This window comes from Triturus cristatus, chromosome 7 (genome assembly GCF_964204655.1).
Source record: "Triturus cristatus chromosome 7, aTriCri1.1, whole genome shotgun sequence".
NCBI classification, from domain to species: domain Eukaryota; kingdom Metazoa; phylum Chordata; class Amphibia; order Caudata; family Salamandridae; genus Triturus; species Triturus cristatus.
Genome location: NC_140590.1, coordinates 1,574,905,988 through 1,574,933,022, shown reverse-complemented (window position 1 = coordinate 1,574,933,022; position 27,035 = coordinate 1,574,905,988). Strand labels below are relative to the sequence as shown.

The 27,035-nt window shown below is 46.1% G+C and overlaps 1 long non-coding RNA gene across 2 annotated transcripts in view; it reads right to left on the bottom strand.

Moving 5' to 3' along the window:
* Positions 1-16,242: 16,242 nt before the first annotated feature.
* LOC146812417 (uncharacterized) overlaps positions 16,243-27,035 on the bottom strand; it is a 154,903-nt gene continuing 144,110 nt past the window's right edge. Inside the window, exons 5-6 of one of the 2 annotated variants that reach the window (XR_014966856.1) lie at positions 21,421-21,458; positions 16,243-17,226 (exon numbers count right to left, since the gene is read on the bottom strand). This is a non-coding gene — a long non-coding RNA (uncharacterized LOC146812417). The remainder of the gene's footprint in view (positions 17,227-21,420; positions 21,459-27,035) is intronic. The other variant, XR_014966857.1, reaches the window with a different exon arrangement.

Below are 27,035 nucleotides of genomic sequence, written 5' to 3'. Positions count from 1 at the left end.
ACACTATGGCATCGCTTTGTCTGATAGCTAAAGCTGTTGCTGCCACCGATTTCAGGCACGCAGGAAGAGCCTGAGCTACTGGATCTAATGTACTAGAGAAATAAGCACATGGTTTGTGTGATCCTGCTTGTTCCTGAGTGAGTACTGACAAGGCAGTACCTTCGCGTTCTGTAACAAAGAGTGTAAACTGTTTGCTGTAACATGGTGTTGCTAAAACAGGTGCTTGGCATAAAGCTTTCTTTAAACTTTCAAAGGCGTGTGTATGTTCTTGAGTCCAAGGGAGGACAGTCGATGTGGCTGCCTCCTGTGTTGTTATGTTATGTTATGTTATGTTATTCACTTTTATTAGGCGCACAGCTGCCCCAGCGAAGGGGCGTCCTGGCGCCTGATCAGGTACACAACACAACAGGTCAAGGCCAAGAAAAGAGAAATCAGATAGCAGGGGCAAACAGATGTGTTTTAATGGCGCGTCTAAAAAGAGTCAGGCTGTTTAGGGCGCGAATATGTAAAGGAAGGGAATTCCATAGATCAGCCGCCAGAACACGAAAAGAGCGTCCTCCCATCCTACTCAGCCTGAACCTAGGCTTAGTCGCCAGATGGTAAGATTCAGACCTGAGAGACCGCGTGGGGACGTAAGGAGAAATAAGGCCCGCCAAAGCAGGGGGAGAGGAAAGCTTCAGGATCTTAAATGTCAGACAGAGAGCCTTAAATTTGATTCTCTGTCTGACCGGAAGCCAGTGAAGGGAGGTCAGAACAGCAGAGACAGAGCCTCGTCTCGGAAGGCCAACAATGGCCCGTGCAGCAGCGTTCTGTACCCTCTGAAGCCTAGTAGCCTCAGCCTGGTTGACTCCAAGAAGCAAGGCACTCCCGTAGTCCAGCCGGGAAAGAATAGAGGCCTGAACCACCAGTTGCCGAGTGGGGGGGTCAAAGAATTTGAGGACTGACCTCAGCCCTCGCAGAATACCAAAACAGGTAGCAGCTGTCTTCTTTGTATGGCTGGTAAAAGAAAGATTGGAATCCAGCCACACCCCCAGATTTTTAACTTCGGCCGCTGGAATGGGGGACACCCCGAGTTCAGAAGGCCACCACTGGTCTCCCCAAAGTTCTGCCTGCTTCCCCACAACCAGGACCTCGGTTTTCTTAGCATTAAGCTGTAGGCAGTTGCTACGCATCCAGCTAGCCACAGCTATAAGTCCTGCACGGAACCTGGGCGCAGTCACCTCAGGGTCCCCACTGAGTGTCACCGCCAGCTGCGTGTCGTCGGCATACGATGTCATGGTAAGGCCACAATGCCTGACGACAGCGGCCAACGGTTTCACATACAAGTTGAACAATGTGGGGCTTAAAGCAGAACCCTGAGGGACTCCCAGTTCCAAAGAATGGAAAGAGGACTGGCCAGGTGGAATGGCTACTTTGAAAAACCGGTCCGAGAGGAAGGAGCGGAACCACTGAAGAGCCTTCCCCCCAATACCCACTTCCTCCAAGCGCCGCATCAGAATGTCATGAGACACCGTGTCAAACGCGGCGCTCAGGTCTAACAATAGGAGTGCCGCAGTCTGCCCCGCATCCAGCACTGACCGCAAATGCTCGGTCATGAAGAGCAAAGCAGTTTCAGTGCTGTGTTGGGCGCGAAAACCATTTTGACTCTCGTCAAGAATGTTATTACGAGAGAGGTGGGCAGACAAGATGGAATTCACGTGTGCCTCAGTGACCTTGGCGGTCCAAGGCAGGAGGGAGATGGGCCGGTAATTCTCCGGGAGCAAGGGGTCAGAGTTGGATTTCTTCAGAATAGGGCTGACCACAGCTTGCTTCCAGGATGGCGGGACCACGCCCTCACTGAGGGAAAGATTAATCACGTCCAAAATGGGTTCACGACAGAGAGGCGGGAGACGAATAAGGAACTCCGGCTTCAATGGGTCTAAGGGGGAGCCAGATTTAATTTTAAGGCTCAGAGTGTCAAATACCTCGTTAGACATAGCCGGCAGGATGGACAGAGTTTCGGACACCGGGACCTTCATATCACTAAGAGCATCCCCGAAGACAGATGGTATAAATCCTCGATAGATTGTCTGCACCTTCCCCACGAAAAAGGATGCCAAACTTTCACAGTGAGAGTCCGTGCAGATTTCTTGTGAGGTAGCCCGTTTCCCCATCAGGTCTTTGAGTACCTTGAAAATTAACTTAGAAGGGTTAGGGCTGTTGGAAAACTCAGCTGCATAGTAAGCGGCCCGGGTTTGACAGATAGCTCTGTGATAGGTCTTAAGCTGGGCAAAGTACAGTGATTTTAACGTGGGATCAAAGGATTTTCGCCAGGCCCTCTCAGCTTGCCTGCAAGTTCTCTTAAGTTCGGCAAGAGTCTCATTATACCAAGGGCTGCGATTTTTTACGTGACATTTAGCCCAGCGCAGAGGTATAAGAGAATCGAGGGCAGTAAGGACCCAGTTGCAATACTGTTCATATCCCTGTTGCACATTCTGCAGTTTGCCCAGGGGTTGTGCCTCCAATATCCTGACAAACTCCTCCAACTTGAGTTTACGCCAATTGCGCTTTAAGATCTGTTTATCCACAGGTTTAAATTGCGGATTTTCTAGGGGGCATGACACCTTGACCAACAGATGGTCAGTCCAACCCACCACCATCGGCTCAGATGATCTAGCCCGAACTAGGGTGGTAAAAAAGGGGTCAAGTATATGACCTCCTATATGGGTGGGGGAGGTGACTAGTTGGTTAAATTGCATCGCTTCCAGGTCCGCTAACAAGGAGCTGATGGATAGAGATGACGTCTGATCAAGATGTATATTTAAGTCACCTACTATGCTAAAGTTAGCACACCTAGGAGCCAGCGAGCCAACCACATCCGCAAGGGCAGCCTTAAAAGCAGTGTCGTTCCCCGGTGGACGATAGATAAGCACACCACTGAAGGTAAATTGATGACTAACCCTTACCTTAAACGAGGCGCTTTCACACATTGGAAGATCAAAAGCCTTCCACTCAGCTGGGAAGCAGGATTTAATCGCCATGGCTATACCACCTCCCCTAGTCGAACGGTTCAAGGTAAACACCGTGTAGGTAGAGGGGAAAGCCAGATTTATAATGGCAGTGTCAGCGTCCTGTAACCAAGTTTCGGTAAGAAAAATGATATCAGGAAGGTCTGTATCTATCATGTCCCGTAGTGACTGATGGTGCTTGACCAAAGATCTAACATTCAAGCTCCATATATTAAGTTCCTGCTCGGTGCAATCCGTATGAATGCCACGAGCAGTCCCTACAGCAAGTCGTACCCCATTGGGAGTAGCCAGGGAGAAACTGCCGCAAGAACAGTCATAAGGTCCCGAGAGAGGAGGTACAGGGACAGAGTTACACGCCAAAAGGCTGTCTCTTATGGAAAAGAGATCAGCACGACCGTACCTGAGTGTCGCTATGTTACACATGATGGTGCAATGGCAGGAAGCCAGAGTCCATAGCCCGCACCCGCTACCTCGACACGGACGAGCGCAGACGGGCAGGACTCTGGCACAACTCCGGCTAAGCGACGGCGTCCCACTGCGCGTTCCCACTGCGCGGGGGAGGACGACTTTAAATAGGCGTCTCCCCAACCAGCACGAGCGTCGGGACGCTCCAAGATGGCGCCCGCGCAAGGACACACTCACCCCAATCAAAGATGGCACCCACAGCTATCCAGCCCCAGGACCCGGACCCGCCAAATGGCAGTGAGTTTTCACCAAATTAAATGCAAGTAAGGGGACAGAAGCCCAGCAGAGCGATGGATAAAATCAGGGGAAAAAACGAAAATCAGCCAAGATAAACTAAGGTATTTAAAAATATCAAAGCCCGCTCGCAGCGCGACCTGCGCTAGTGCAGCAATGATCAGAACACTTAACAGTGTGAGTCCGCCTTAAATAGGCGTCTCCCCAACCAGCACGAGCGTCGGGACGCTCCAAGATGGCGCCCGCGCAAGGACACACTCACCCCAATCAAAGATGGCACCCACAGCTATCCAGCCCCAGGACCCGGACCCGCCAAATGGCGGTGAGTTTTCACCAAATTAAATGCGAGTAAGGGGACAGAAGCCCAGCAGAGCGATGGATAAAATCAGGGGAAAAAACGAAAATCAGCCAAGATAAACTAAGGTATTTAAAAATATCAAAGCCCGCTGGCAGCGCGACCTGCGCTAGTGCAGCAATGATCAGAACACTTAACAGTGTGAGTCCGTCTTAAATAGGCGTCTCCCCAACCAGCACGAGCGTCGGGACGCTCCAAGATGGCGCCCGCGCAAGGACACACTCACCCCAATCAAAGATGGCACCCACAGCTATCCAGCCCCAGGACCCGGACCCGCCAAATGGCGGTGAGTTTTCACCAACCATGATGTCAACTGGATGAGTGGTTTTGCTAAAAATGCATATTGAGGGATCCACTGCCTACAGTATGAAGTGAGGCCTATGAAAGCTCGTACCTCCTTTTGTGTCTTGGGTAGTGGCATGTTAGCGATTAACTGGATGCGGTCGGGTGTAAGCTGCCTTCCCTCCTTGGACAGCGAGTGCCCAAGGTAAACAACTCGCTGGACACAGAATTGCAGCTTAGAAGGGGACACCTTGTGCCCCTTGTCAGCCAAAAATTTTAAAACCGTCAGTGACGCTGTTTCACATTCATGTTCGCTTCGGGCGGTGATCAGCAGATCATCGACATATTGAAGCAAGGCAGTGTTAACTGGCATGTGGATACTGTCAAGTTCTCGTTTCAGTGCTTGGCTATAGATGCTGGGGCTTTCTGTAAATCCTTGAGGTGCGCGTGTGAATTTAAAACTTCGTCCATTTAAACTGAACCCGAACAAATATTGGCTTTCCGGATCGATTGGGACGCTAAAGAAAGCATTCTTGAGATCGATTACAGTGAAGAACGTTGCTTCTGAGTCAATAGCTGTTAGTAATGAAGAGATATCTGGGACCACGGGGTATTGTGGTACAATACATTTATTTAATTCGCGCAGATCAATAACTAATCGATATACTGGTGATGCTTTTGGATCCGTTCTTTTAAGAATCGGAATTATCGGGGAATTACACACATTGGAGTCGGTTTCGACAACCACTCCTTGTGCAATGAGCTCGTCAATGATTTGCAGCAAAGCCACAACAGCATCGGGTGGTAACTTATATTGTCTTATTCGTGGTAATATTACTCCTGTTTTTAGTGTGACACGATATGGTGTAATATTCATGCAACCAACATCAGTGGGGCCTTGTGCCCATAAATGTGTAGGTAAATTCTGCAGTCGGTGATCCATGTCTCTGGACACGTAGTGACCTTTGAAGTCACGTAGAAATAGTCGTACTCCTTCCGGAGAACAACATATTATAGCTCCTAGAGCTTTCAATGTTTTTATACCTAACAAGTTTTCTGGACATGATTTAGTAAGCAATAAATCTGTAGTACGTGTCAATGGACCAATCGTAAGTGGAAGAGGTTGTGTCACGTCATTTATTCTAGGTTTTCCTGAGAATCCAAGGGAAATATTTTGTGAGCCTGAGAGGGGTGCCCCTGGAACTTCACTGCGTCTTATAGTTGTTCTGCTTGCCCCTGTATCAAGTAAAAACTTTCTGTCGTCCCCTAATAGTTCACTATGTACATAAGGTCCCTCTTGGTCTACAGGAACCTCTATAAGGGGTAAGCCAACTTCCCTCTCTAGGCTATCTCATGAGTATCGCTGATAATCGGGATAATCTGCTTGTGCATACTGATACATCTGTTGTGTTGTTGCTTGTGTTGCAGCAATAGGCTGCGCTTGTGGTGGTGCTATGGTCTGTTGTGGAGCTCCCTGTTGCGGAGCTAATTGTTGCGGAGCTAACCTAGGTTGTGCATGCTGAGGGATTTGTTGTGTATTCTGATCCTGTCTAGGTGGACGTGGTCTCTCCTGAGTTCTACCTGTAGCAATATTATGTTTCAGGACTGGACAATCGTGTATATAATGACCCTGTTGTTTACAATAGTTACATGTCCCTTTCGTAGGACCTGCGGAATTACCCTTTTGATGACCATCGGCTGGGACTGACTGTGCAACAAGCATTTTCATTTTTGTATCTTTCATACGTCTTTGTTCATGTTCTTGTTCTTCTCTAATTCTATTGTGATGATATTGTAACATCTGTAACATCTGTGATGGGGTATTACCTTGCCAGGTACTTTCGAATTTCAATACTCTATTCTTAACTTGTAGCAGAGAATTTTCAACTAATTTTGTCACGAACAGATGTGGATATGACTCACTACTCGCTTTTATGCCACTATTTATACCAAAACATTTTTCAAATCGGGAATAGAAATCACTAGTGTCTTCATCTGGTTTTTGTTTACAGGCTGATATTGCACCCCAGTCTTCCTTTTTCGTAGTTAATAAACGTGGTAGTACCTGCACTAATAGTCCTGCTAGTGCTGTAGTCTTTTCCCCAAGTCCTGATCCTGCAGCTCGGGCCTTTTCTTCGTTTTCTAATGCTGTCCAATCTATCTTTTGGTCTCCCACCTCCCATTCCTTTTCTTTGAGTTTCTCATAAACACCGGCGGGTAATAGGACCTTTAATATTTTCATAATATCGGGGTAGGTATACTCTCCCATGAGTAACATGTCCTTTATTTCACGGTGGAAACCTGCTGGGTCCTTGTCATGGCTGGGTACTACTTTCTTCATTTCCAATAATTCTAGTTTAGTTATAGGCGTGTACACAAACACGCGTGTAAAATTATCACCGGCACCTCTAATTGGGTGCACTTCGCGTAACGGGTTCTGTCTATCTATGTGATACATTTTTCTTCCCATGATGGGAACTGGAACGTGTTCTGGGCATACGAAATTTAAATATTGGTTTCGAAATTCTAGAATTTCTTTAATCAAATCAGTACTTGACCCTCTCCATATATTCGTGAGCAGTTCTGTCAATATGTCAGGTAAGGGTCCTGGATCGGAGTGCTGGCTCTCATATAATATAAGGAGGTGTTGAATCATGTATATACTAGCTAAACGCTGTTCGTATGGGTCAAGATTCAGAAACGTGTGTGCAAGTACATCATCATTGTATTCGCTGGGACTGTCAGCCCATTGTACTGCTGACCTAGCTAATTCTTGTTCGTCCATGGAATCGAGCATATGGTACCCTCTTCGATCTCGGAGTAATTTATCAACGGCTTGGAATAGGTGTTCGGGGGATTTTGTATTTAACATAGGGTTTGGAAAATGTCTATTATATTCTGGACGTATTGGACGTATCGGGTCGTTAAAGTCTCTAGTATTATTATGGGGTCTTCCTCTACCTACATAAGCTATTGTCTCGACTTGTTCTGATTCTTGCTCCTCCTCCTCCTCTGATTCTACTCTGTCTGTTTCTCGTCTTTCTTTATGTATTCGTTCTACTTCCTTGCGGATCTTTCGACTCATGGCGATTATACACGCCTGTCTATCGTGTTTCTCTTCTGATATGTTCTGACCCCATTTGACAAGTCTTTGCATGGTATCGTGATCTGCCCCGGGCCTGTCTTGATTCCTAATTACACAATTTATGAAAAAACGTAGTAGTTGTCTTTGGACATCCACTTTCTGGTATTCCATAGCTTCGTTAATACTTTCTGGACCTCGCCCTGTTTGGACAAAGCGATATATTTCGTCTAGGTGATCACCCATTCCTGGTATTGTCATTAAATATAATGTAGCTCGTCTTATACGTAGTGATGATATGAGCAATTTATCCTGTCTACCTGGTACTGGGTCGTATCTACAATCCACAAGCTGTTCTTTAAACATGTCGGATGTCGCTAATTGGGGTGTACGTTGGAGTGCTAAATCTCTAAGGGTCTGTTTATTTCGCGGCGGGGTGGCAAACATGTCTGTCGTACCTCCTGTAGCACCGTCTGAGGTGCTAGGCACGAAAGGATTCGTTGGGCGTAGGATAGAGATTGTAGATGCGGGAAAAACTGTAGAAACGGACGGACCTGTGGGAACTTGTGTAGGAGTTTGTAATTGCGGGGATACAGACGGATGCTCTTGGTGTTGAACACCATCGGCAAGCGGTATGTGCGGTATGGCATTAGCATACTCGGGAGCTACGTCATCTAAATAGGAGGAAAGGAAAACGTCCTTTGCTGTTTTGGGATGTGTTATGGGATGTGCTTTTATCGGGAGCAATGGAGGAGTTAAATCTTTTGGTATTTCCGGGGTAGCCTTAGGTAACCCTTCGGCCAGAAGAGGATACATACCATTCGTAAGAGTGTTTCTTTGTCTATCTATTTGTTCTGATTTTACTCGGGTACCTTCCTCAAGTAATAGATTTTCTCGGGTTTTATTTGAATTCTCTCTACCTTTCTCTTCCTGTCTGTGTGCTTTTTCTGTACGTCTGTATGATTCTTTACGCCATAATTCAATGGCATCTTTCTGTGACTGTCTGGCTTTCTTTTTCCATAATTCTTCTTCTACTCTCATGATGCAATCTGCATCCCAGGTCCCTGCTGCGGGCCATCTCTGACTCTCTGGTAATTCTTTGGTGTAGTCCACCCATAAATCAAGAAATAATACGGCATCTAGACCATGCTTATGATACATAAAGTATCCTGGAGTGTCCCTAGGTGGGATGGGAACAGCTTCTTCGAATACACCTTTTCTAGTTTTGATCTGTCTTAGTTTCGAAAAGAGCGGCATTTTTAGATCTTGTTTCTAGAACACACTTTATACAATGAACATAATAATGAACAGTCATTCACACCACAATGTATAGAACGTATTAAAACATTTAACATTTAACAGTTTTAACGAACAATGATAACTAATAGAAAACTAGTTACTGACATAATACTGACACTAGATAATACTTATTTATATGCAAGACATACTATATATACTGCTAAACAGTACAGATACACTGCTGAAACAGTGCAGACCGGATTTGTGTACCCAAACCCGTCTTGACCGGCACAGACTATGTGCACGTAAAATGCCTCCCCGGTAATGGTATTCACCGGGTAGCTCGGAACGGAAGGCCTCGGAACGGAACTGAAACTGGACCGGACTGGACTCGACTCGACTGGACTCGGAACTTCGGAACTCGGTGGGACTCTGTATACCTCGGATCTTGCTCTCTCAGCTAGGCTCTGGTCGGGATACTTCGCACTTCTCACCGCCTCGTCTGGGTGTTGATCGCAGCCTCAGTCGCTCCCGCTTGGCCGGAGGGAGATACAGGAAATCCTGCGGGTACGCGTTTTTGTCCGTTCAGCTGTGGCAGGAGACCGGGCCTGCAACGCACCGCCGGCGCGTGAGATGAGAAAGTGTCCCTGTTCGGGCGCCAATTTATGTGGTAAATATTTCGTTACCGGTACTATTTTTTATGCGGTAAAGTCTTAGTAAGAATAACTCAGTAAAAATAAGAGGCAGAATCCGTGGTATTAGAGGTTTTAAAAGGCTTTATTCCTATATAAAGGAATACAATTCGAATTGTGGGCCTTCTATTCCATCACCACGAAAGTTCAGGAAGGAAGGGGCATATATTATTGACAGATAAGCAGTTTTATAGAAAATACATTACAGTGAAACAGATGCAAGAGGCGTAACAGCTGATAATTCAGATAAACTGTACATACGTAACTAATAGAGGCGTAAACATGGGTGTAACTAAAATACGTCATTAAACATGATGTCATAAGTGGGTGGATCCATAAAAGAATCCTGCAATGTCAGCAGAAATATTCGGCAGAGATGCGCGCGCAGCCGCATGACGTGTGATTGACGTGCAACTAGAGGGTGAAGGGGACTTGACATTTAGCTCTACATGTGGAGACAGAAGTCTGGGGTTATGTCAACCTAATCCCAAATCATATCTAATATCCTATGTTTAAAGAACTGTGTTATCCAAAAGGAAAGGTCTCTAGGATAGAATCTATTCTATACTGACTGTTAGTGCGTGTACAAGCGTCTAAGTGTCTACATGAGATGCGAGGGGGTAGGAATATTCCATGGTAACGGGGCTATGAATTACTTGCATGAGGACAGCGAGGCCTGGCCCCTTTGCACGGTAGCTGGAGGAATGTTTACCTAAACTACTAGACAGGAATGCATCGGATGAGGAGGGTGGAGATAATCTTGAAGGTGAAATACAGTTTTTGGCAAGCAATATGCTGGATCAGGCACCGTTAGCCGCGCAGGGAGTAGGACAAAGTTCATGGATACAGATGTAGGCTCAGACTGGAGCTTTCAGAGGCAGAAGGCAGGAAAAGGCTTGATGACAGAATTCGGGGCCTACTCGCCTGAATCTGTAAAATGTGGAAAGTGAACCACATAAAGTCGGTGGCCTTTCATACTTAGGAATGGAATATCTGACCCATTCATGGCGGGTCTGAAAGAGGACATGTTGACGGTGGACGCACATATATTTGCGTCTTCAAAACTGGAGCAGGCGGGAACATACATGTACTTATAGCATGTACATGGAGCCGTTGGGGTCTACGATAGGGGACATAACTGATCACAAAATTCATATTTCCTCAATACATAGACATGTATAAAAAGTTAGATTCGGTTTTCTTTTATGTCACCAACATTCAGCGCAGCCTGGTTCCCCACCTAGCGCCAAGTGTGTAAATGTCACTGTACTGTTTTGTATAATAAAGCTGGCAGATTGTATTATGCATAACCTGTAAAAAACCTATAAAGACAATAAAAAAAAACACTAATTGCTAATACAGATGTTTTCCAATGGGGTCTGTCTGTCTATACTTGGATCTTTTTTGGATGCTTTCTGATTATTCTTTTACAAAGTCAAGAAATAAAAGGAAATTAACAAAGGGATCCTTTGGTTCTGGTATGCAGCGATCTGAGTTATAGAAATTATCTTAGTAACGCAGCCTGTGCACCAGAAAGGAACCTAAAAATGGCTCAAAAATATACACACTGAAGAATGAAGCGCCCACTGAAAAAACAACTTGTACGTACTTACATTCTCTTTCTGGTGAACGGTCACCTATGCTTGGTTGGGGAGCAGAGTCAGGCACACTTCAGATTTTCGTGCAAACAGTTCCTCATTTTCTCCATACATCCATCAGCATAGAGACTTCCCTGGCATAGGACCAGCCTGGAGGGAGAGTGATTACTCATTAGTCGTCCCCCTCCTGGTTCTTGAGGATCTGGATATATAGGGCCTCCTTAGCGATGGAAATAATTGTTTGAGGAGTTTTCTTCAGGTGGCAGTCCTGGCTAATATTATACCCTTTCAATTCTGGGTTCTCCTCCAATCTTGAAGGTGCATGTTTCAGGTGTGCTTAGCCCATGTGGTGAGAAGGTATCTCAGCTGGCTGTGCAAGGGCTGGTTTAGATTGGTCTGGGTGCATTAAATTCTATTTCCTAACTATAACATCTCTGTAACCTTTGAGAGTGAGTGTGTGAGTGGGTGTATGAGGACCTCAGTGAGTGTGTGAGTGTCTGAGTGGATCTGTGAGTGGGTGCTTAAGTGCCTTTGTGGGAGTGGGTTTCTGAGGGCCTCCAAGAGTGTGTTAGTCAGTCTGTGAGTGCATTGGTCTCTGAGTAGGTCTGTGAGTGGGTGTGTTAGTCTCTAAGTGGGTCTGTGAGTCCCTGAATGGTTCTGTGGGTGAAAGAGAGTATGGGTGATTCTGTAAGTTGGTGCATGAGTGTCTGACTGGGTCTGTGAGGGGGTGTACATGTCTGAGTTCGTCTGTGAGTGGGTGCATGAGAGCCTGAGTGTGTTCTGCTCATTCCTTGCGCATTTTCTGCCTTTTTTCTGCTCTCTTCTGTCCTTTATTTTGCTTCTTTCTGCTAATTTATGACCTGTATTTTGCCTCTTTCTGCTCGTTTCTGACCTTTATTTTACCTCTTTCTGGTATTTTCTCATCTTTATTTTGCCTCTTTCTCCGTGTTGCTGGCCTTTATTTTGCCTGTTTCTGCTCTGCTGGCCTCTATTTTGCATCTTTTTGTTCGTTTCTGAGCTCTATTTTGCCTCTTTTTTTCTCATTACTGATCTCTATTTTGCCTCTTCTGCCCTTTATTTTGCTTCTTTCTGCTAGTTTTTGACCTGTAGTTTGCCTCTTTTTGCTAGTTTCTGACCTTTATTTTGCCTCTTTTTGCTCGCAAAACATGCAGCTCCCTTTGTGAGAGCACTCGTTTCGTCTGTTTCCCTGTACGCTTGACAGCGGGCAGGGAAACAGACAAAACCTGGGCTCAGTACTGTAACTACACAATGAGCAGTGTGCAAAATATTAAGACTACAATCTTTGCTGGTATATCTACTGCTAGGAACTGCCGACAGTGAGCAGTGTGCAAAATATTATCACTGCAAGCTACGGACGAGGGATCAATGGTGACATCCAGGGCAGCCGCCACACTATGAAAAACGTCCTGCAAGTAGGTTGTAAGCCCCAGACATGACCAAGCCATATGTAAGAAGTCAGCTAATAAAGTACGACATCTCACACATTTAATCCAGTCCCTCCCACCGAATTTAGCTATCCGTTGTGGAGTATAATTGTAATGATGAAAGTATTTAGGTGCAGTAACTTTACACTGGAGCCCTTCGTAGGGAGACCTGACGCCTTTTGAGGTGAGGTGGATAGATCTGTGCAACGCTTGCAAGAGCAGCAAAGGGGAGGGATTGATGTACCCATGCATTCTTTCGGAGATAAGACTGTGCAGTGCCGGCTAAGCCTAAAAAGGGAAGAAGGATAGTGAGAGACGCTTCCTGCAAAGCGGATCTTGAAGAGGTCCAATGGGTGAAGTACCTGGGTGGACACCAAGTCCCCGCTGAGGCCGGCCAGCAGATTTTCGTAGCGGACATGTCTGAAGATGGACGGGCCCTCAGGAGTTGGGAGGGGGGACTTTAGCATAGACATTCCCTGTGTCCAGATCTCCAGAAAGAGGGAAGCTTAAGGCTGCACAGGGGTAAAAGAGCTATTATCTGTAAAGAAGGTATGGGCAACTCGGAAGGGGGTGACTATATAAACGAAAAGGAAACCATGAGGTGGTGATGCAGCCCTGCAGATAACATGAGAAATCTGCAAGGAACCTATTTGTTGGTGGACAGTGAAACTGGGTATGTTAGGTGACGCTCAGACAATATGGGCATGCTGCCAGGTGTAGGAGGTTTTTATTGGCACTGTGAGGAGAGGAGTTGCAGTGTACGCATTTAGGAACACTTTGTCCTGGGAATGTACACCAATGCAGTTCACAAAAGTGCGCATGTTGCATTAGTCCACTGATTGAGGTGATCTTTAGCATCCTAACCTCCATGGAGACAGAAGAAGGACAATGTGAGTTAGTTGGGCCACTTCAGACAAGGAAACTATGTTCCTGCCCAGGCATGTTAGAAACAGCGTGAATATCTATAACCAGACGTAACCACACATAAACAATGCAGAGAGAGGGTGTAAATTAAAAGATTGTTTTACATTTCTCGATACATGGAGGGGGTGGGCTAGGTGTAGGTGCTGCATTACATATTATTTTTTGCAGTAACAATGCCCGCAAGAAATGCACACATCTATGAGGGACAATGACTATAAGAAACGTCAACATGTGCACCATCATCATCGGTGTTTAGGGACCCCCTTTCCGCTGTATGGTACCATTCCTCTATTATTATTACGGGATGTAAGCCACTTTTAAGACATATTAAATACAATAGATTTCACAAGCACAGTGCAAGCATTGTGCAGGTGAAACCTAAAAAATGGCCAGATTACTTTTACTTTTAATTTTAAAAGTTAGACATACAATAAATTCATGTCAATAATGAAAAATGACTATAGGAAGTTTTCCACTAACCTTTATTTAAAAGAAAAGGAAAGGAAATATTAGACATTGGTTTACTTCCATTTAAAGAATAACACATAAAACTGGCGCTGTGCCTTTAAGAACCTCACAGCACCCAATGTATCACATCATACCCCACAGGTGACAGTTAACAGGGCATTTTTATGGACTACTAAGGAATCCTGGTTACAGACATGCTGAGAACTGCAATGTTTCAATCATGGGAGGTGTGTGGGTTGCTTAGGACTTTGATGAGGATTCCCCTGTAAGAGAACTAGGATTACAGGTAAGCAATGTATCCTTCTCTTCTAGGGATCCTCATAGTCCTAAGCATGGAATAGAATAGCAAGCCCATCTCACAAAGCGCAGACTTGGAAACAAGAGCAGCTCTAAAAATTAACTAAAAGGATATCTCAAAGAAGCCTGTCCTACTTGAGTATCTGCTTTAGCATATGAATCCACACAATAATACCTAGTAAAGGGATGAGCAGATTACCATGTAGCTGCTTTACAAATTTCAGCCTGGGCGGAGTACGCATAGTGGCACTACGCGAAGTTCCACGGAGTTAAAAATCTGCTCCGCTCCACACCACCCTCCCAATAATTAAAAAATAGAAAAATAAAACCACTTACCTGGTCTGGCATCTAGGGACTGCCCGCTTCCTCGCCGTGGTCTACCCTCCTCACCATCCTCATAAATGCCGGTCACAAAGCCCTTCGTTGTACTTCTTGCGTGGACTGCGCACCCACATGTGCAGTCCACACAAGACGGACAACCCAGGGGTTTGTGACCGGCGAGGAGGAGAGACCACGGCGAGGAGGAGGGCAGCCCAGAGACGCCAGACCAGGTAAGTGGTTTTTTTCCTGTTTTTTATTGGTCGTGGGCAGGGGCTAACTCTGCTCAGGTGCGGAGTCGGAGTTTTGCCTGAACTTTGCGTTCTCAGTGGAGCGTGGAGTTGGCAAAACTCCGCTGGTGGAGCGGAGTTCCCCATCCGGGCTTAAAATAGGTACATTCCTTAATAGAGCTGCAGTAGCAGCCTTCCCCCTTGTAGATTGTGGAAGGTCCTACTCATACAGCCGGCCATCGATTGGATGGTAGTTTCACAAACAATACCACCATTAATTTCATTCATACCAAGCCATTAACCTGGACAGACCATCATGCTGTACTATGGGATTTAAAGTTATATTACAATCCTCCCCAGGACCCAGAATTGGTATCAGATATCTCGAAAATCCAATCTAGTGCCTTGGGCTCTCTACTCTCTTAATCACTTACTATCAAGGATTCTAGTCCAGACCGGATGGCAGAGAACTATCATAACTGGCTTATCTCAGCCCTTAATGTCATCGCTCCTGCCAAAACCTTGAAAACAACTTATAAAGAGTCTTCCCAGCCTTGGTTTAATGACTCACTTAAACTAATTAAACAAGAATGCTGCAGACCTGAGCGCATATGACGGTCAAAATATAGCAGAGAGGAAGGAGACAAATATAAAGCTTTCCTAAGTAACTACAAACAATCAATTTTGGAGGCCAAAATCAAATACTATACATCACAAATAAAAGCGGCTAGCAATGTCTCCAAAACTCTGTTCCAGACCATCATTTCTTAGCCAGCACGTTCCAGGATAAAGTGCTGAATATTTTCAATGTTTTCACTAAGTGCGGTCTGTCAAAAGGAGCATTAGATCTTAGTCCTACGCTAACCAGTCTTAGGCACTACAGTACCTCCTCAGTAACAGAGACCTGCAGGTTAAAGCTGGATCTCCAGTTGACCTGTGCCCACCCAAGATCATTCATTTGGCTCCTGAAATCATAGCACAACACCTCTTTCCCATTTGTTCTACTATGTTTAATACTGTCGTTGTTCCCACCATCTGGAAAGCAGCGTCAGTGCTCCCCCTTTTAAAGGAATCGACTCTTGACCCTCTAGATCCCAACAATTATCAACCTATTTCCAGATATCCTTTTCCAGCAAAAGTAGGTGAAAAAATTATGACTAGCCAACTCTCCACCTTTTTTGGAGGATAATCACCTTCTGGATGATGCATAGTTTGGCTTGCAATGAATAACTGGATGGCCAATCATTGTTTAAAGCTTAATTCCTCCAAAACAGATGTTATCTAGCTCGGGAACAATCCAGCAATCTGGTCTCCCCACGGGTGGCCGTCTGACTGGGTACATCGCCCGAGTCAGTTTCAATAGTAAAAAGTTTGGGGTTTCTCTTGGACAGTGAACTAAAACACAGAGAATAAATGAAGCAGATCTCCTCCTCCACTTTTTATCACCTTACAATCCTAAAGCTAAATTGAAAGATTAATCCCGGCTGATCTATTGAAAGTACTGGTCATTGCTCTAGTTCTATAGCAACAGGACTACTACAATGGCATTTACATTAACCTTCCAAAAGGTCCACTCAAAAAATTGTAGACCATCCAGAATGCAGCCACTCGATTCCTTTTGAGAATTCCTAAACACCTATCAGCCAGGGCCTCTATTAGACAATTGCACTGGCTTTCAGTCTGTCATCGGATTTCCTTTAAGGTTCTTTGTTTAGCCTATAAAACTCTATATGGAAAAGCCCCAGCCTCCTTCACGAAGAATTTTGAGCTGTAAATTCCTGGCAGAGCATTGCGCTCTGGCTCATCCAATTTGCTGAAGGTTGCCTCCTTTAAATGTTCTACGTGGGAGGGAAGAAGTGTCTTCAGGCTCACAGCTCTAATCAGTGGAAAGGTCTGCCACCAACTCAAATGACAGCACCTTCCGTCATGATTTTCAGGAAAAGTCTAAAAACCTGGTAATTTAACCAGTGATCTTCACACACTTTGCCTTCATCTGCTCCTTTAGTTCCGCTCAGCGCCAAGATGCCTCCGGGCATTTGTGCGCTTTATAAATCATATCATTCATTCTAAAAAGTCTTTCACCACTAGAATTCTAAAGAAAGATGTTTGTGAAGGAGATTTCCTTTAGGCCGTAATGGGTGCAAAGTGTGCCCTATTTGAGGAAAAGTGCAGCCCTAATTTTGCCAAGTGTAGAAGATCCGGGATGAATACGTCTTTTTGGCAGAAAATTGAATTTTGTGTACACCATAAAACCTTTTCCATTTGAAGGCATATAAAGCTTCTAGTGGAAGGTCTCTTAGCCTCTCTGAGAATGTCCATACATTCATTAGAAAGGCCTAAATGTCCATATTGGAAGAATTCATGAGCCATGCTGTCAAGTCCAAGGAGGGAAAGTTGGGATGTATACACATGGCTTTAGAGGCAACTTCAAACAAGTGAAGTAGAAGCACATTGATTCATTTAGCACAAGAAAAGATGAATCGAGAGGTCTGTTTCTTGAATGTTGTAATTCTTTTATTCAAGGTCTTCTTGACTGTAAGGGAACACCTCCAGCCAATGCGTTTTGTCGAGTTATGGGTTTTTTCAGGGCTGCAAATATATACAAAATATGACTAACATTACTTCCTACTACAACACTATGCCTAAAATTTAGACACTACATAAGACAACATAGTGCAACACATACAATCATAAAAACCCCAAATATGGTGGGACAGTTTTTCATATTTTTCAATAGAAGAAAAACACAATATTCCATTGTGCAAAGTGTCTCCAAAAATTCATAAAGTTAATCTTTAACACGCATAAAATCAGCTTACATAATTATAACTGCTTTTTAAATTGTCATTTCTTACACATTTTATTGTTTTTTGTTTCATCATCATTGCGTTTGTGTTCTTTCGAGACATTCATTTACTGGCCACACAAAGAAAGAGTAAACTGTGACACGCTATCTCGGATATTAATGCCTGATATTGTTTTTATGAAAACTGGCTTGGGGAAAAAATTCCTAAACTGTTACTCATAGGTTTACATCTAATGAAAACAACGGGAGAATAAAAACATTTATTTTGCTCATAAAACAAGAGAGACAATGTAAGGAAGAAGAGACAAAGGGGTTCTAAAAAGACACCTAAAGACTTTCATTTAACAATATCAAACCTTAGGCTAACCATTCATATGTACATCTTTAAACTTTGCCTTACAGCTTACCCAAAGAATTATTTTTCATTTATTTATTCTCTATTTCCAAAGGGCATTGCCCAGTTTGTCCAGATCCATACACGGCTTGAATAACGCATATCTCTATTACCTACAGAGGGCAAGGATCTAGAAAGGAAATTGCAACTGGAATGGGTACAGGAAATCTACCAGATTCTATAAATTATTACCAAATGGCTTCTCATTGAACAAACGTTTCAATCCCTTGTGAATCCAATTTACCAGACGTGAGAGGAGAAGCAACAAAGAAACCTGAACAGTCAAACAACCAGACTCCAGATGTGATAATACAATCACAGCCCCCAGATTAAAGAACGCATTATTGCATACCCAGTTGTCAGTCATGTATCGTATAGCATGAACGACGAACGGCTACCTCAAAGTTCCTGAAAAGAAATCCATACCTCAAAAAGTTTTTTCAAAGAAGGGCAATTTGATTTATATGGCTGTTGTATAATGGAGTTCACTAAACTAATATATCTGAATTATTATCCCGTCATTGTAGATTAATGGCATATACCGTGACATCAAATTAAAGTATATGCATATTCGCCATAAACTGAATCAAATTGCATTTAGTCTTGAGTAGTCAAAGTTTGGAACTTCTTAGCTACTTAAATTATGTTACATGAACATTATATTTGTCGCTACATCCTCCTTCCAGAAACTACATGGCTCCAGACCGCATAGTAACGGTTATGCAAATGTGAGATAAAGCTGGAGGCACTATTGTCCCCAACCACTGCTACCAAGATGCTACAGATTTTCCCGGTCCAGGCATAATGCTAGTATCCCTCTATTCACTCACCCGTGTTCGGCCGTCCGATAACATACATATTCGACGTTCTTCAGAATCTATTACAAAAACCCTAGTTTTTGGTGCCGCCTTAAATATCCATTGCGAGAGCAGTTCTGCCGCAGACGATTCATCGTACGCATGGTGCTAGAATTCATGAGCAGAGGTAGAAACAGGGAAATTTAAGATTTAAAAAGCGAGAGTGGCCCGATTCCTCCATGATACTTGAGGTTCCTTCCAGGGAATCTCAAACGGCACGTTTTGATTGTATCGCAAAAAACTTTCCTTCCCGGGACCTTTTTTGTTAGTTGGCAATTGGTTATCTCGGGTCATTAAGCAAGCTGGAACAAGTTAAGGTTTCCATTTTTACACCAGTCCTGATGAGGCCCGAATTAATCGGGCTGAAACACGTCGACACACATTTTGGAGAAGCCCCAAAAATCTGAATCATACGCAAAAAGGAATTGTTTAGCACAACCTAATGATTGAAGAGGGTTTATTAACTTTCTCTCTTGTTGTGTTTACACAGATGGGTTATCTTCATTAATATGGATTGCAAAACATAATTATTGTGTTTCAAAAAATCGTGTTTTGCATCCACAATAGCAGTTAGGGTAAATAGGAATTGTATATATTTGTGTACAGATGTGTTTGTGATTGTTTATGTACATATATTGGTGTCTATATGTTGTATATTGACTTTTCTAAAAAAAAAAAACATATGGATATAAATATAAACACATCTTTGGACCATATACTGGTGAATGGTTTTTGAATATATAAAGAAATCTTCTGGATATATTCAGGCGAAGGATTATTTTAAGTGTCCTTCCAACATAAAAGATTTCCAGATCTATTCCGCCGCATCATTTCTTCTATTTTCCACTGTTTCTTTGCCCAGATGCGGGTGGAGTATTAGGGCGAACCCCTTTCTTTCGAATAGTTAAATACCCAGGTGACATAAGAAGAGAGAAAAAACTAGACCATCAACCAGTGTTCATTGGCAAATACTTGTAGCGGGTTGCGTACGAATTGTATACAAGTTGCAACTACCAAATACACTTCCCTTTCTCAGACAGGCGTAGACCAATACTTATGGGTTACAGAGCTTCGGAGGACAGAGAAGCTAAACCGTCAACCCGCTAATCCTTTACGGCTACGTAAAGCCAATTTTATAAAGATTGTGGCTTCGTAATATGCCTCCCATGTGTTCTCATTACATTTGAAACACAGAAGCATGTCATTACTTCTGGAGTTCAATACACTACACCGCTAACTCCATCAAGAAACATTGATCCCGCATGCAGGCCACACAGAATGCAGCATGCTTCGTACAGCATACAGGGCACAATTTTGCCATTATTCTGTTACAAAAAATACCACGTTCTTTGGCCGTCTCTGTTTCCATTGCTGAGGCCTATATGTCGATCAATGATATGAATTGTAATATTGTACATAGTGTGTCTCAAACAATTCCTTTTTAATAGAACGAGTCGACACCTAACATTCCTAAAGGTGCATCGCACTTAAAAGGCAAGATACAACACGTTGTTTTCCGTATATTCCTTACTTTTTACTGATATTTCAAAACCCAATTTTTGGCAGATGAACCCAGTCTGCCAAATCATATTTACTGCAAAAACATAAACAATATTGCCAAAAAGATGACAGAAAATTAAAACCATGAGGAAATTTCATTAGCCTTCCAAAATACCAATCATACACACATATATATATAGCTCCTCAATGGAAACATAACCTTATCTGCATATTCAAAACAGAGCCACTATCACACTCCATATATTCTTTATGGTGTAACTCAAACTCATTTTTACATGAATGTTTGACTCTGCATCCTATACACACCCATTACAGAAAGTAGTGGGGCTCATTGTCTAAATTGAGTCCTTGATTCACAGATCTCAGTTCACAGATCCATTTTCCTTTCAACTGGCAGAGGAACAGTTCTCTGTCCCCTCCCCTTCACGGACACAAATAATTACATAGATAGTGTAACACGACTGGCAGTTTATGTAAGGATTGATAGTGTGTGTTCTCTTGGTGTTGTATTTGAAGTTTCCCATTTTTAATCCTAAATGGCAGGCCTTTTATCTTATGTAGTGTCTAAATTGTAGGCATAGTGTTGTAGTAGGAAGTAATGTTAGTCATATATTTTATAGGCTTGCAGCCCTGAAGACGCAAAACGCGTTGGCTGCATGGATCACGAAGACCTTGACTAAAAGAATTACAACATTCAAGAAACAGACCTCTCAATTAATCTTTTGTTGTGATTAATGATGTAATGGGCTTTTACTTATGTTGTTTGAAGTTGCCTCTCAAACCTTATGTGTACTAATAGAATAATGAATGGCTTATTTTGGTGGCTAGCCATCTCAAGAGGGCAATTGTTTATGATCCTAAAAACATTGATAACACACGTGGTGGTGCAGCTAACGGGTCCCCTTGCTGCCTACACTTGTTCAGTCTCTTAATACAGGATTGCCAGCACACAAGTGTTTCATACAGTTGTAAACCGTGAGAATATGAATTTTGATGATGATTGAGAGGAAATGGCCAGACAACTATTTGGATCCAAGGGTCAGAACAAAGGGACAACGAGCATTAATAATCCACTCAAAGAACCTTAAGTCTAAAGTTATAAGACTAGCAAAATTTTAAAAAATGAATTGTCCAAATGGTGGGACAGGGTAACCTTGAAGATATTTGGAAAATAAAAAGGTCCCAAGAGGTCTTAGAATACTCACATTTCAGAACTTTGATGATCTGTATCCAGATTTACTATCTGAATGGGAAGAAAATATACACAATTCATTGTTCATAATGATGAAGACATTGATACAATATGCTGATAGAAAGTGTTTAAAGCTTAGAGGCAATATTGAGAGTTTGGAAGAGTAGATTAAGGACCTAAAACTTACAAAAGCAACAGACAAAAACAATGTGATTTTGAGGGAACAAATACAGAAGCACAATTAAAGGATGAAGGAAAGGAAAATGAACAAGATTCTGAGAGATGGGGGGGCATGGCCTGGCGCCAACTAAGATGGCTGCTTAAGAGGCGAGCTCCGCCGGAGCCGAGGCCCTAACCCCTTCATACCTCCGTAAAATATCGATCAGGATGAGCCCCAGGGTGCCCCATGATTTGTCATAATCCAGTGGGACTAAAGCGCCGAAAACGCGGCTGAAAACGGATGCCCAGCGGCCGCGCTTCGATCTGTGAGGAGCCGGGCCGGCAAAGAGGGGCGCGGCTAGAGAATACGGGGACGGCCGCTGAGGTGCGCAGTGCGCGCTCCCCCACCCGGAGACTCACAAATCGTCACTGAGCCCTCCGATCGTGTTGGAGGGGGACGGCGGGGCTCGCGACATTGGTGGCACTGCCGTCGCAGCGGAGAAAATCAGGAAGAGGAAGTGCGGAGAGCGGCGCGGCGGCTCCGGCGCTGCCCATACGCTCTTGTGAGCATAGCGCGGAGCCCGCGGCCCGGTGCACGCCCACGGCCGGTGGTGACTTGAGACTTGAGGGGGCGGCGGCCCTCATCCCCTGAGGTGACTATAACACAGAGAGCCAGGACGGAGCTGTGGGGCCCGTGTGGGGGAAGGACCTGAGAAGCTTGTTGGGGGCCTTACCTCGCCCCCCACCTAACCTCAAGGAAGCACTGCTGGAAGAAATAAAAGGGGGCAACGTTGGTTGAGGACCCGTGGGCCTGGCACCCAGACTGCCCTCAGCTCGTGACGGGCAGCAAGCGCATGGAGCCCCTATAGGGCCCCCACCGCCTCCATTGACAGCTTCCAAGAGTGGAGGCCAAGCTCTGGTGCACTGGCCCGGGTCACACTGCCAGGGGGCGGACGGCGAGGGAAGAGCTGCGCTGGCGGAACCGGAGGGCTGGGGGCGCCCTTCCTCCCCTGAGTTTGGAACCGAGACGCCGGCTGCGGACTGCTGGGGCGCCATGCGCCGTGAGCGCGGGCTGATACGGAGGCTGGCGAGCACGGGCGGAGTACAATCCTTTAGGGAACCGAGGAGCGGCAGACCGGCAGCGGTGGGTCCTCATCAGTGCTCATGGGCACAAAGGCAAGGAGGGGGCGTACTCCTCCAGACATCCCGGGCCGCCTCGCCGGCCGGACGCTCCACCGAGTAAGTGCATCCAGACAACCCCGGGGGGCGCTCAGTCGGCCTGCACAGTTATCGACCCAACGTGGTGGGACCCAGGGGGTGGAACAGCACCATGAAGCCCAAGCATGCTACAGCTGTGCAATCAAACAAACTGGACAAATACGCAGTCCCGAAACCAGCGCCACAGGACGGCGATGCACAGGGAGATCAGCCTAGCGAGGGAGAACCATCTCTACAATCCATAATGGCGGCTATCAAGGGTCTGGGAACTACCCTCGAAACCAAAATGGATAAAATGTCCATCGAAATGAACTTGATGCGAGCAGACATGAACAAAACGGCGGACAAGGTTAAAACAAACTAAGCCAACGTGCTGGAACTCCAGACCTCAACAAAAGAACTCGAGGAGCGAATCAACAATCTTACACACCAGCACCGCCAAATGGCCCTAAAGTTCGAAGATCAGGAAGGGCGGGCCCGTCGGAGTAACGTTAGAGTGGTTGGGGTCCCTGAGGGCCTGGAAGGGCCGAGCGTGGACCTCTTCCTGGAGGATCTCATCTTAAAACACCTTAAACCGAAGCGGCTCTCCTCACTCTTCACTATCGAGAGGGCGCACCGGGCGCCGATCCCCAGGCCCAAGCCGGGGGCACCTCCCAGTACCATTATCACCAAGATCCTCAACTATAGAGACCGCGACGCAATTTTACATGCGGACCAGGGTGACCTGCACTATGAAAATTCTACTATCTGTTTCTTCCCGGACTTTACACTTAAGGTCCAGCAGGAGCGACGCTCCTTCGAAGGGGTGAAGGCAGTCCTGCAGCAGCATGGAATGAAGTACATGATGTTCTTTCCAGCGAAACTCAGAGTAATAGCGGACAGAAAGACGCTCTTTTTTTCCACACCGACAGAGGCGCAGGACTGGCTAGATGGGCAGTCGCCACAGAAGAAGACTTCCGGAGCGAGAGGCGGTTGGAGGGACCCCCAAACCCGTGAGTCGGGGGCGAGGGGCGTGAGGCCCGACGCAGAACGAGGTGGCACTCGCTCCTGGAGATTGAGATCGAGCAGTCCGGGGGCGCACGCAGCGCAGAGAGACTGACGGAACCGGAGTTCTTGACCCGGACTCAGAGAGACAATACCTGAAAATCGTAACGTACGCATTGTTGTTGAACTTTAAGATGGGGGCGGGTGATTGGGGCGGCCCGGTCGCCCTGGGAGGGAGGTCGCTCCGCCCCCGCGTTCGCCCCTGGCGGTGCTGGGGGTGTGCCGGGCGGGCAGACTGTCTCTGCCTCGCTGAGGGCTGGGCGGGGGCCTTGCAGGGAAAGTGATGGTGATACCTGTGTTATATGATGGGGATGTCCCTACCCTGGGAGCTCAACTGCCTGGGGATAATCACGTTTACAGGAGGGGTGGGGGAAGCTCTGGGCGGCCGGAGTTGGTTCTAGCCCACTTCCTCACGTCATAGTTGACCAGTTCACGGGGCGATAGGCACTCTGCCAGTTGGGAATGTGGGTAGTTTTAGACCTATGTGGCAGGGTAGCAGGGAGGGGGGGGAGCGGGGGAGTGTTACCGGGTCAGCAGCGCTATGCCCACTATTTGTTGTTTGCGGAGGGGGGGAACCGGAAGGGTTGTTCATTGGTCATGCAGAATACATAGTATAACGAATCAATGGAACCGCAAGGGTCGCAGGTTGTACAGAGAAAGCCAGTGTCACACCCGAGATGCATTGGGATAAAAGTCTGAAACTCTTGAGTTGGAACGTCAATGGGTTGGGGGACAAGGTGAAACGGAGTATAGTACTCCAATACCTCAAGCGATATCTCCTGGACGCCATGCTGCTCCAGGAGACGCACCTGATTGGTAATACCTGTAAAGCACTTAACAGATGGGGATACACAATGGTGGCGCACGCCGGTTTTACGTTCAGGTCCAGAGGGGTGGGTATCATACTCAAACGCACTTTCCCATTCAGTATCCAGCACACGTGGGCGGATCCACTGGGACGCTTCACGGCCGTCTCGGGGCAACGGGAAGGACAAACACTGATTCTGTTAGCAGTCTACATCCCCCCAGGTCTTCAAACACAGTCCTACAAGGACCTTGGCACTCTACTGCTTTCCCTTACAGAGGGGGTACTTATAATCGGGGGAGATTTCAACTCGATCGTCTCAGGAGCGATCGACCGGCTCCCGTCTAGGGACATTAGTGCCAGCCACAACTGGCTCCCTAACTTCATCGAGGCATTTGGCCTCGGAGATCTCTGGAGACGACGACACCCCACTCTACGGGAATATACGTTCCTTTCGGGGGCACACAATACTCTCTCCAGAATAGACTACATCCTTATGCACCTGCACCAGAGCGTGACCGCCCAGGAAATCAAACACTTAGCGCACGGCATCTCGGACCATTCCCCCCTAAGGGTCCACCTCACGTTTGGGGAGAGGAGGGTAGGATGTTTGGCAACCGATAAATCCCTGGTACCTCCAAAATTAAGTAATCAAAGCCACCCTCACGCGGGCCATAGACCAATACTTCTCAGAAAATTAGGGTACGGTAGACTCCCCCACTACACTGTGGGAAGCATTTAAAACGGTATTAAGGGGACAAGCCCTCTCAGCAATAGCGGGGATGCGTAAAGAGAAAGGGAAACAAATGGTCGCTATCGAACAAGACCTTAGCCGCCTGGAGGAGGAGGCAGGGGAGGGCGCGGATCACGCTGCTATCCACCAACTGCAAATAAAAGTAGCTGAATACAAGGCCCTGGCCACTGACGCTGCAAAGGCCCTTGCTAGGGACAGCGACGGATGGCTGTACAACCACGGAGACAAAGCTGGCAAAATTATAGCCTGGTTAGATAAAAAAGAGAGGGCGCGGAGAGTGGTGCCAGAGCTAAAAACCGGCACGGGTACGGTTCTCACTGAGCCCCACGATATTGTCAGAGAATTCGCAACACACTTCCAGAGTGTGTACAAGAGGGAAACGGAACTCTCAGAGGAAAACTCCTCCGATCTATTGGCAAACATACAACTGCCGACCCTCTCGGACTTGGATCTGGAGACGTTAGACAATACGCTCACGAACGATGAAGTGGCCAGGGCAATTCGTGACCTCCGCCCTGGTAAGGCATCAGGCCCTAATGGCCTACCCATAGAACTATACAAGCTCAAACTGGAAAAAATGGCGCCCTACCTTAAAAGTATGTACAAAGACAGTAGAAGACGAGGGCTGTTGCCAAGAGACCAACGTATGGCCACACTGGTGGCCATACCTAAAGAAGGGAAACCTAAAGACAGTTGTGCCTCCTACAGACCTATCTCCCTGCTCAATGCAGAACCCAAAATACTAGCTACGCTGCTGGCAAACAGACTCCGTCCAATAATAGCCAAGCTGGTACACCCAGATCAATCGGGCTTTATGCCACACCGTAACACCGCCCTCAACTTGAGACGTCTGCACGGAGTACTGGGGCGCAGCTCCACAATACAAGAAGACGCGATGGTGGTCTCTTTGGACGCCACCATGGCGTTCGACACATTGGAATGGGCATATCTCACGGCAGTACTCAAAAGGATGGATTTTGGCCCTAATATTGTCGGATGGGTACAGCTCCTCTACGCGGAACCCCTGGCGCAAGTAGTAGTTAATAATAAAATCTCGGATGTATTCACGCTCGGAAGGGGAACAAGGCAGGGATGTCCGCTCTCAACGCTGTTCTTTGCGCTCTCCCTGGAGCCACTGGCGGCCTGGATACGAGGGGACGCGTCGATCTGGGGACTAAAATGGGCCGAGGGGTGGAGGACCGGATCTCCTTGTACGCAGACGACATCCTCCTCTACCTTGCCTCCCCCTGGAAGTCCTTAAGAGTGGTGTTGGACATCTTCACTAGTTTCGGGAGGAACTCCGGATACAAAATTAACTGGAGTAAATTGTTACTACATGTCCTACACGGGGACCCCCCGTGCCTGCCAGCCGACTGTCCTATCCAGGTAGCCAAAGAAGGCTTTAAATACCTGGGTGTATTTTTCACCACTGACACTAAGGCCCGCTACAAGCGGAACCTCCTCCCGGCCTTGCAGAGATTCCGGCGCGACACTGACACATGGAAAACACTCTCATGCTGTATTTAGCGTAAAGGGGGAGGGCAATGGGTGTTGTGATGGGAGTTCCACCACAACACCCATTGATTTTGACGCTGCACCCTATTTACAAAGGCAGCATGAGGAGAAATGAGGAGAAATGCTTTGATTC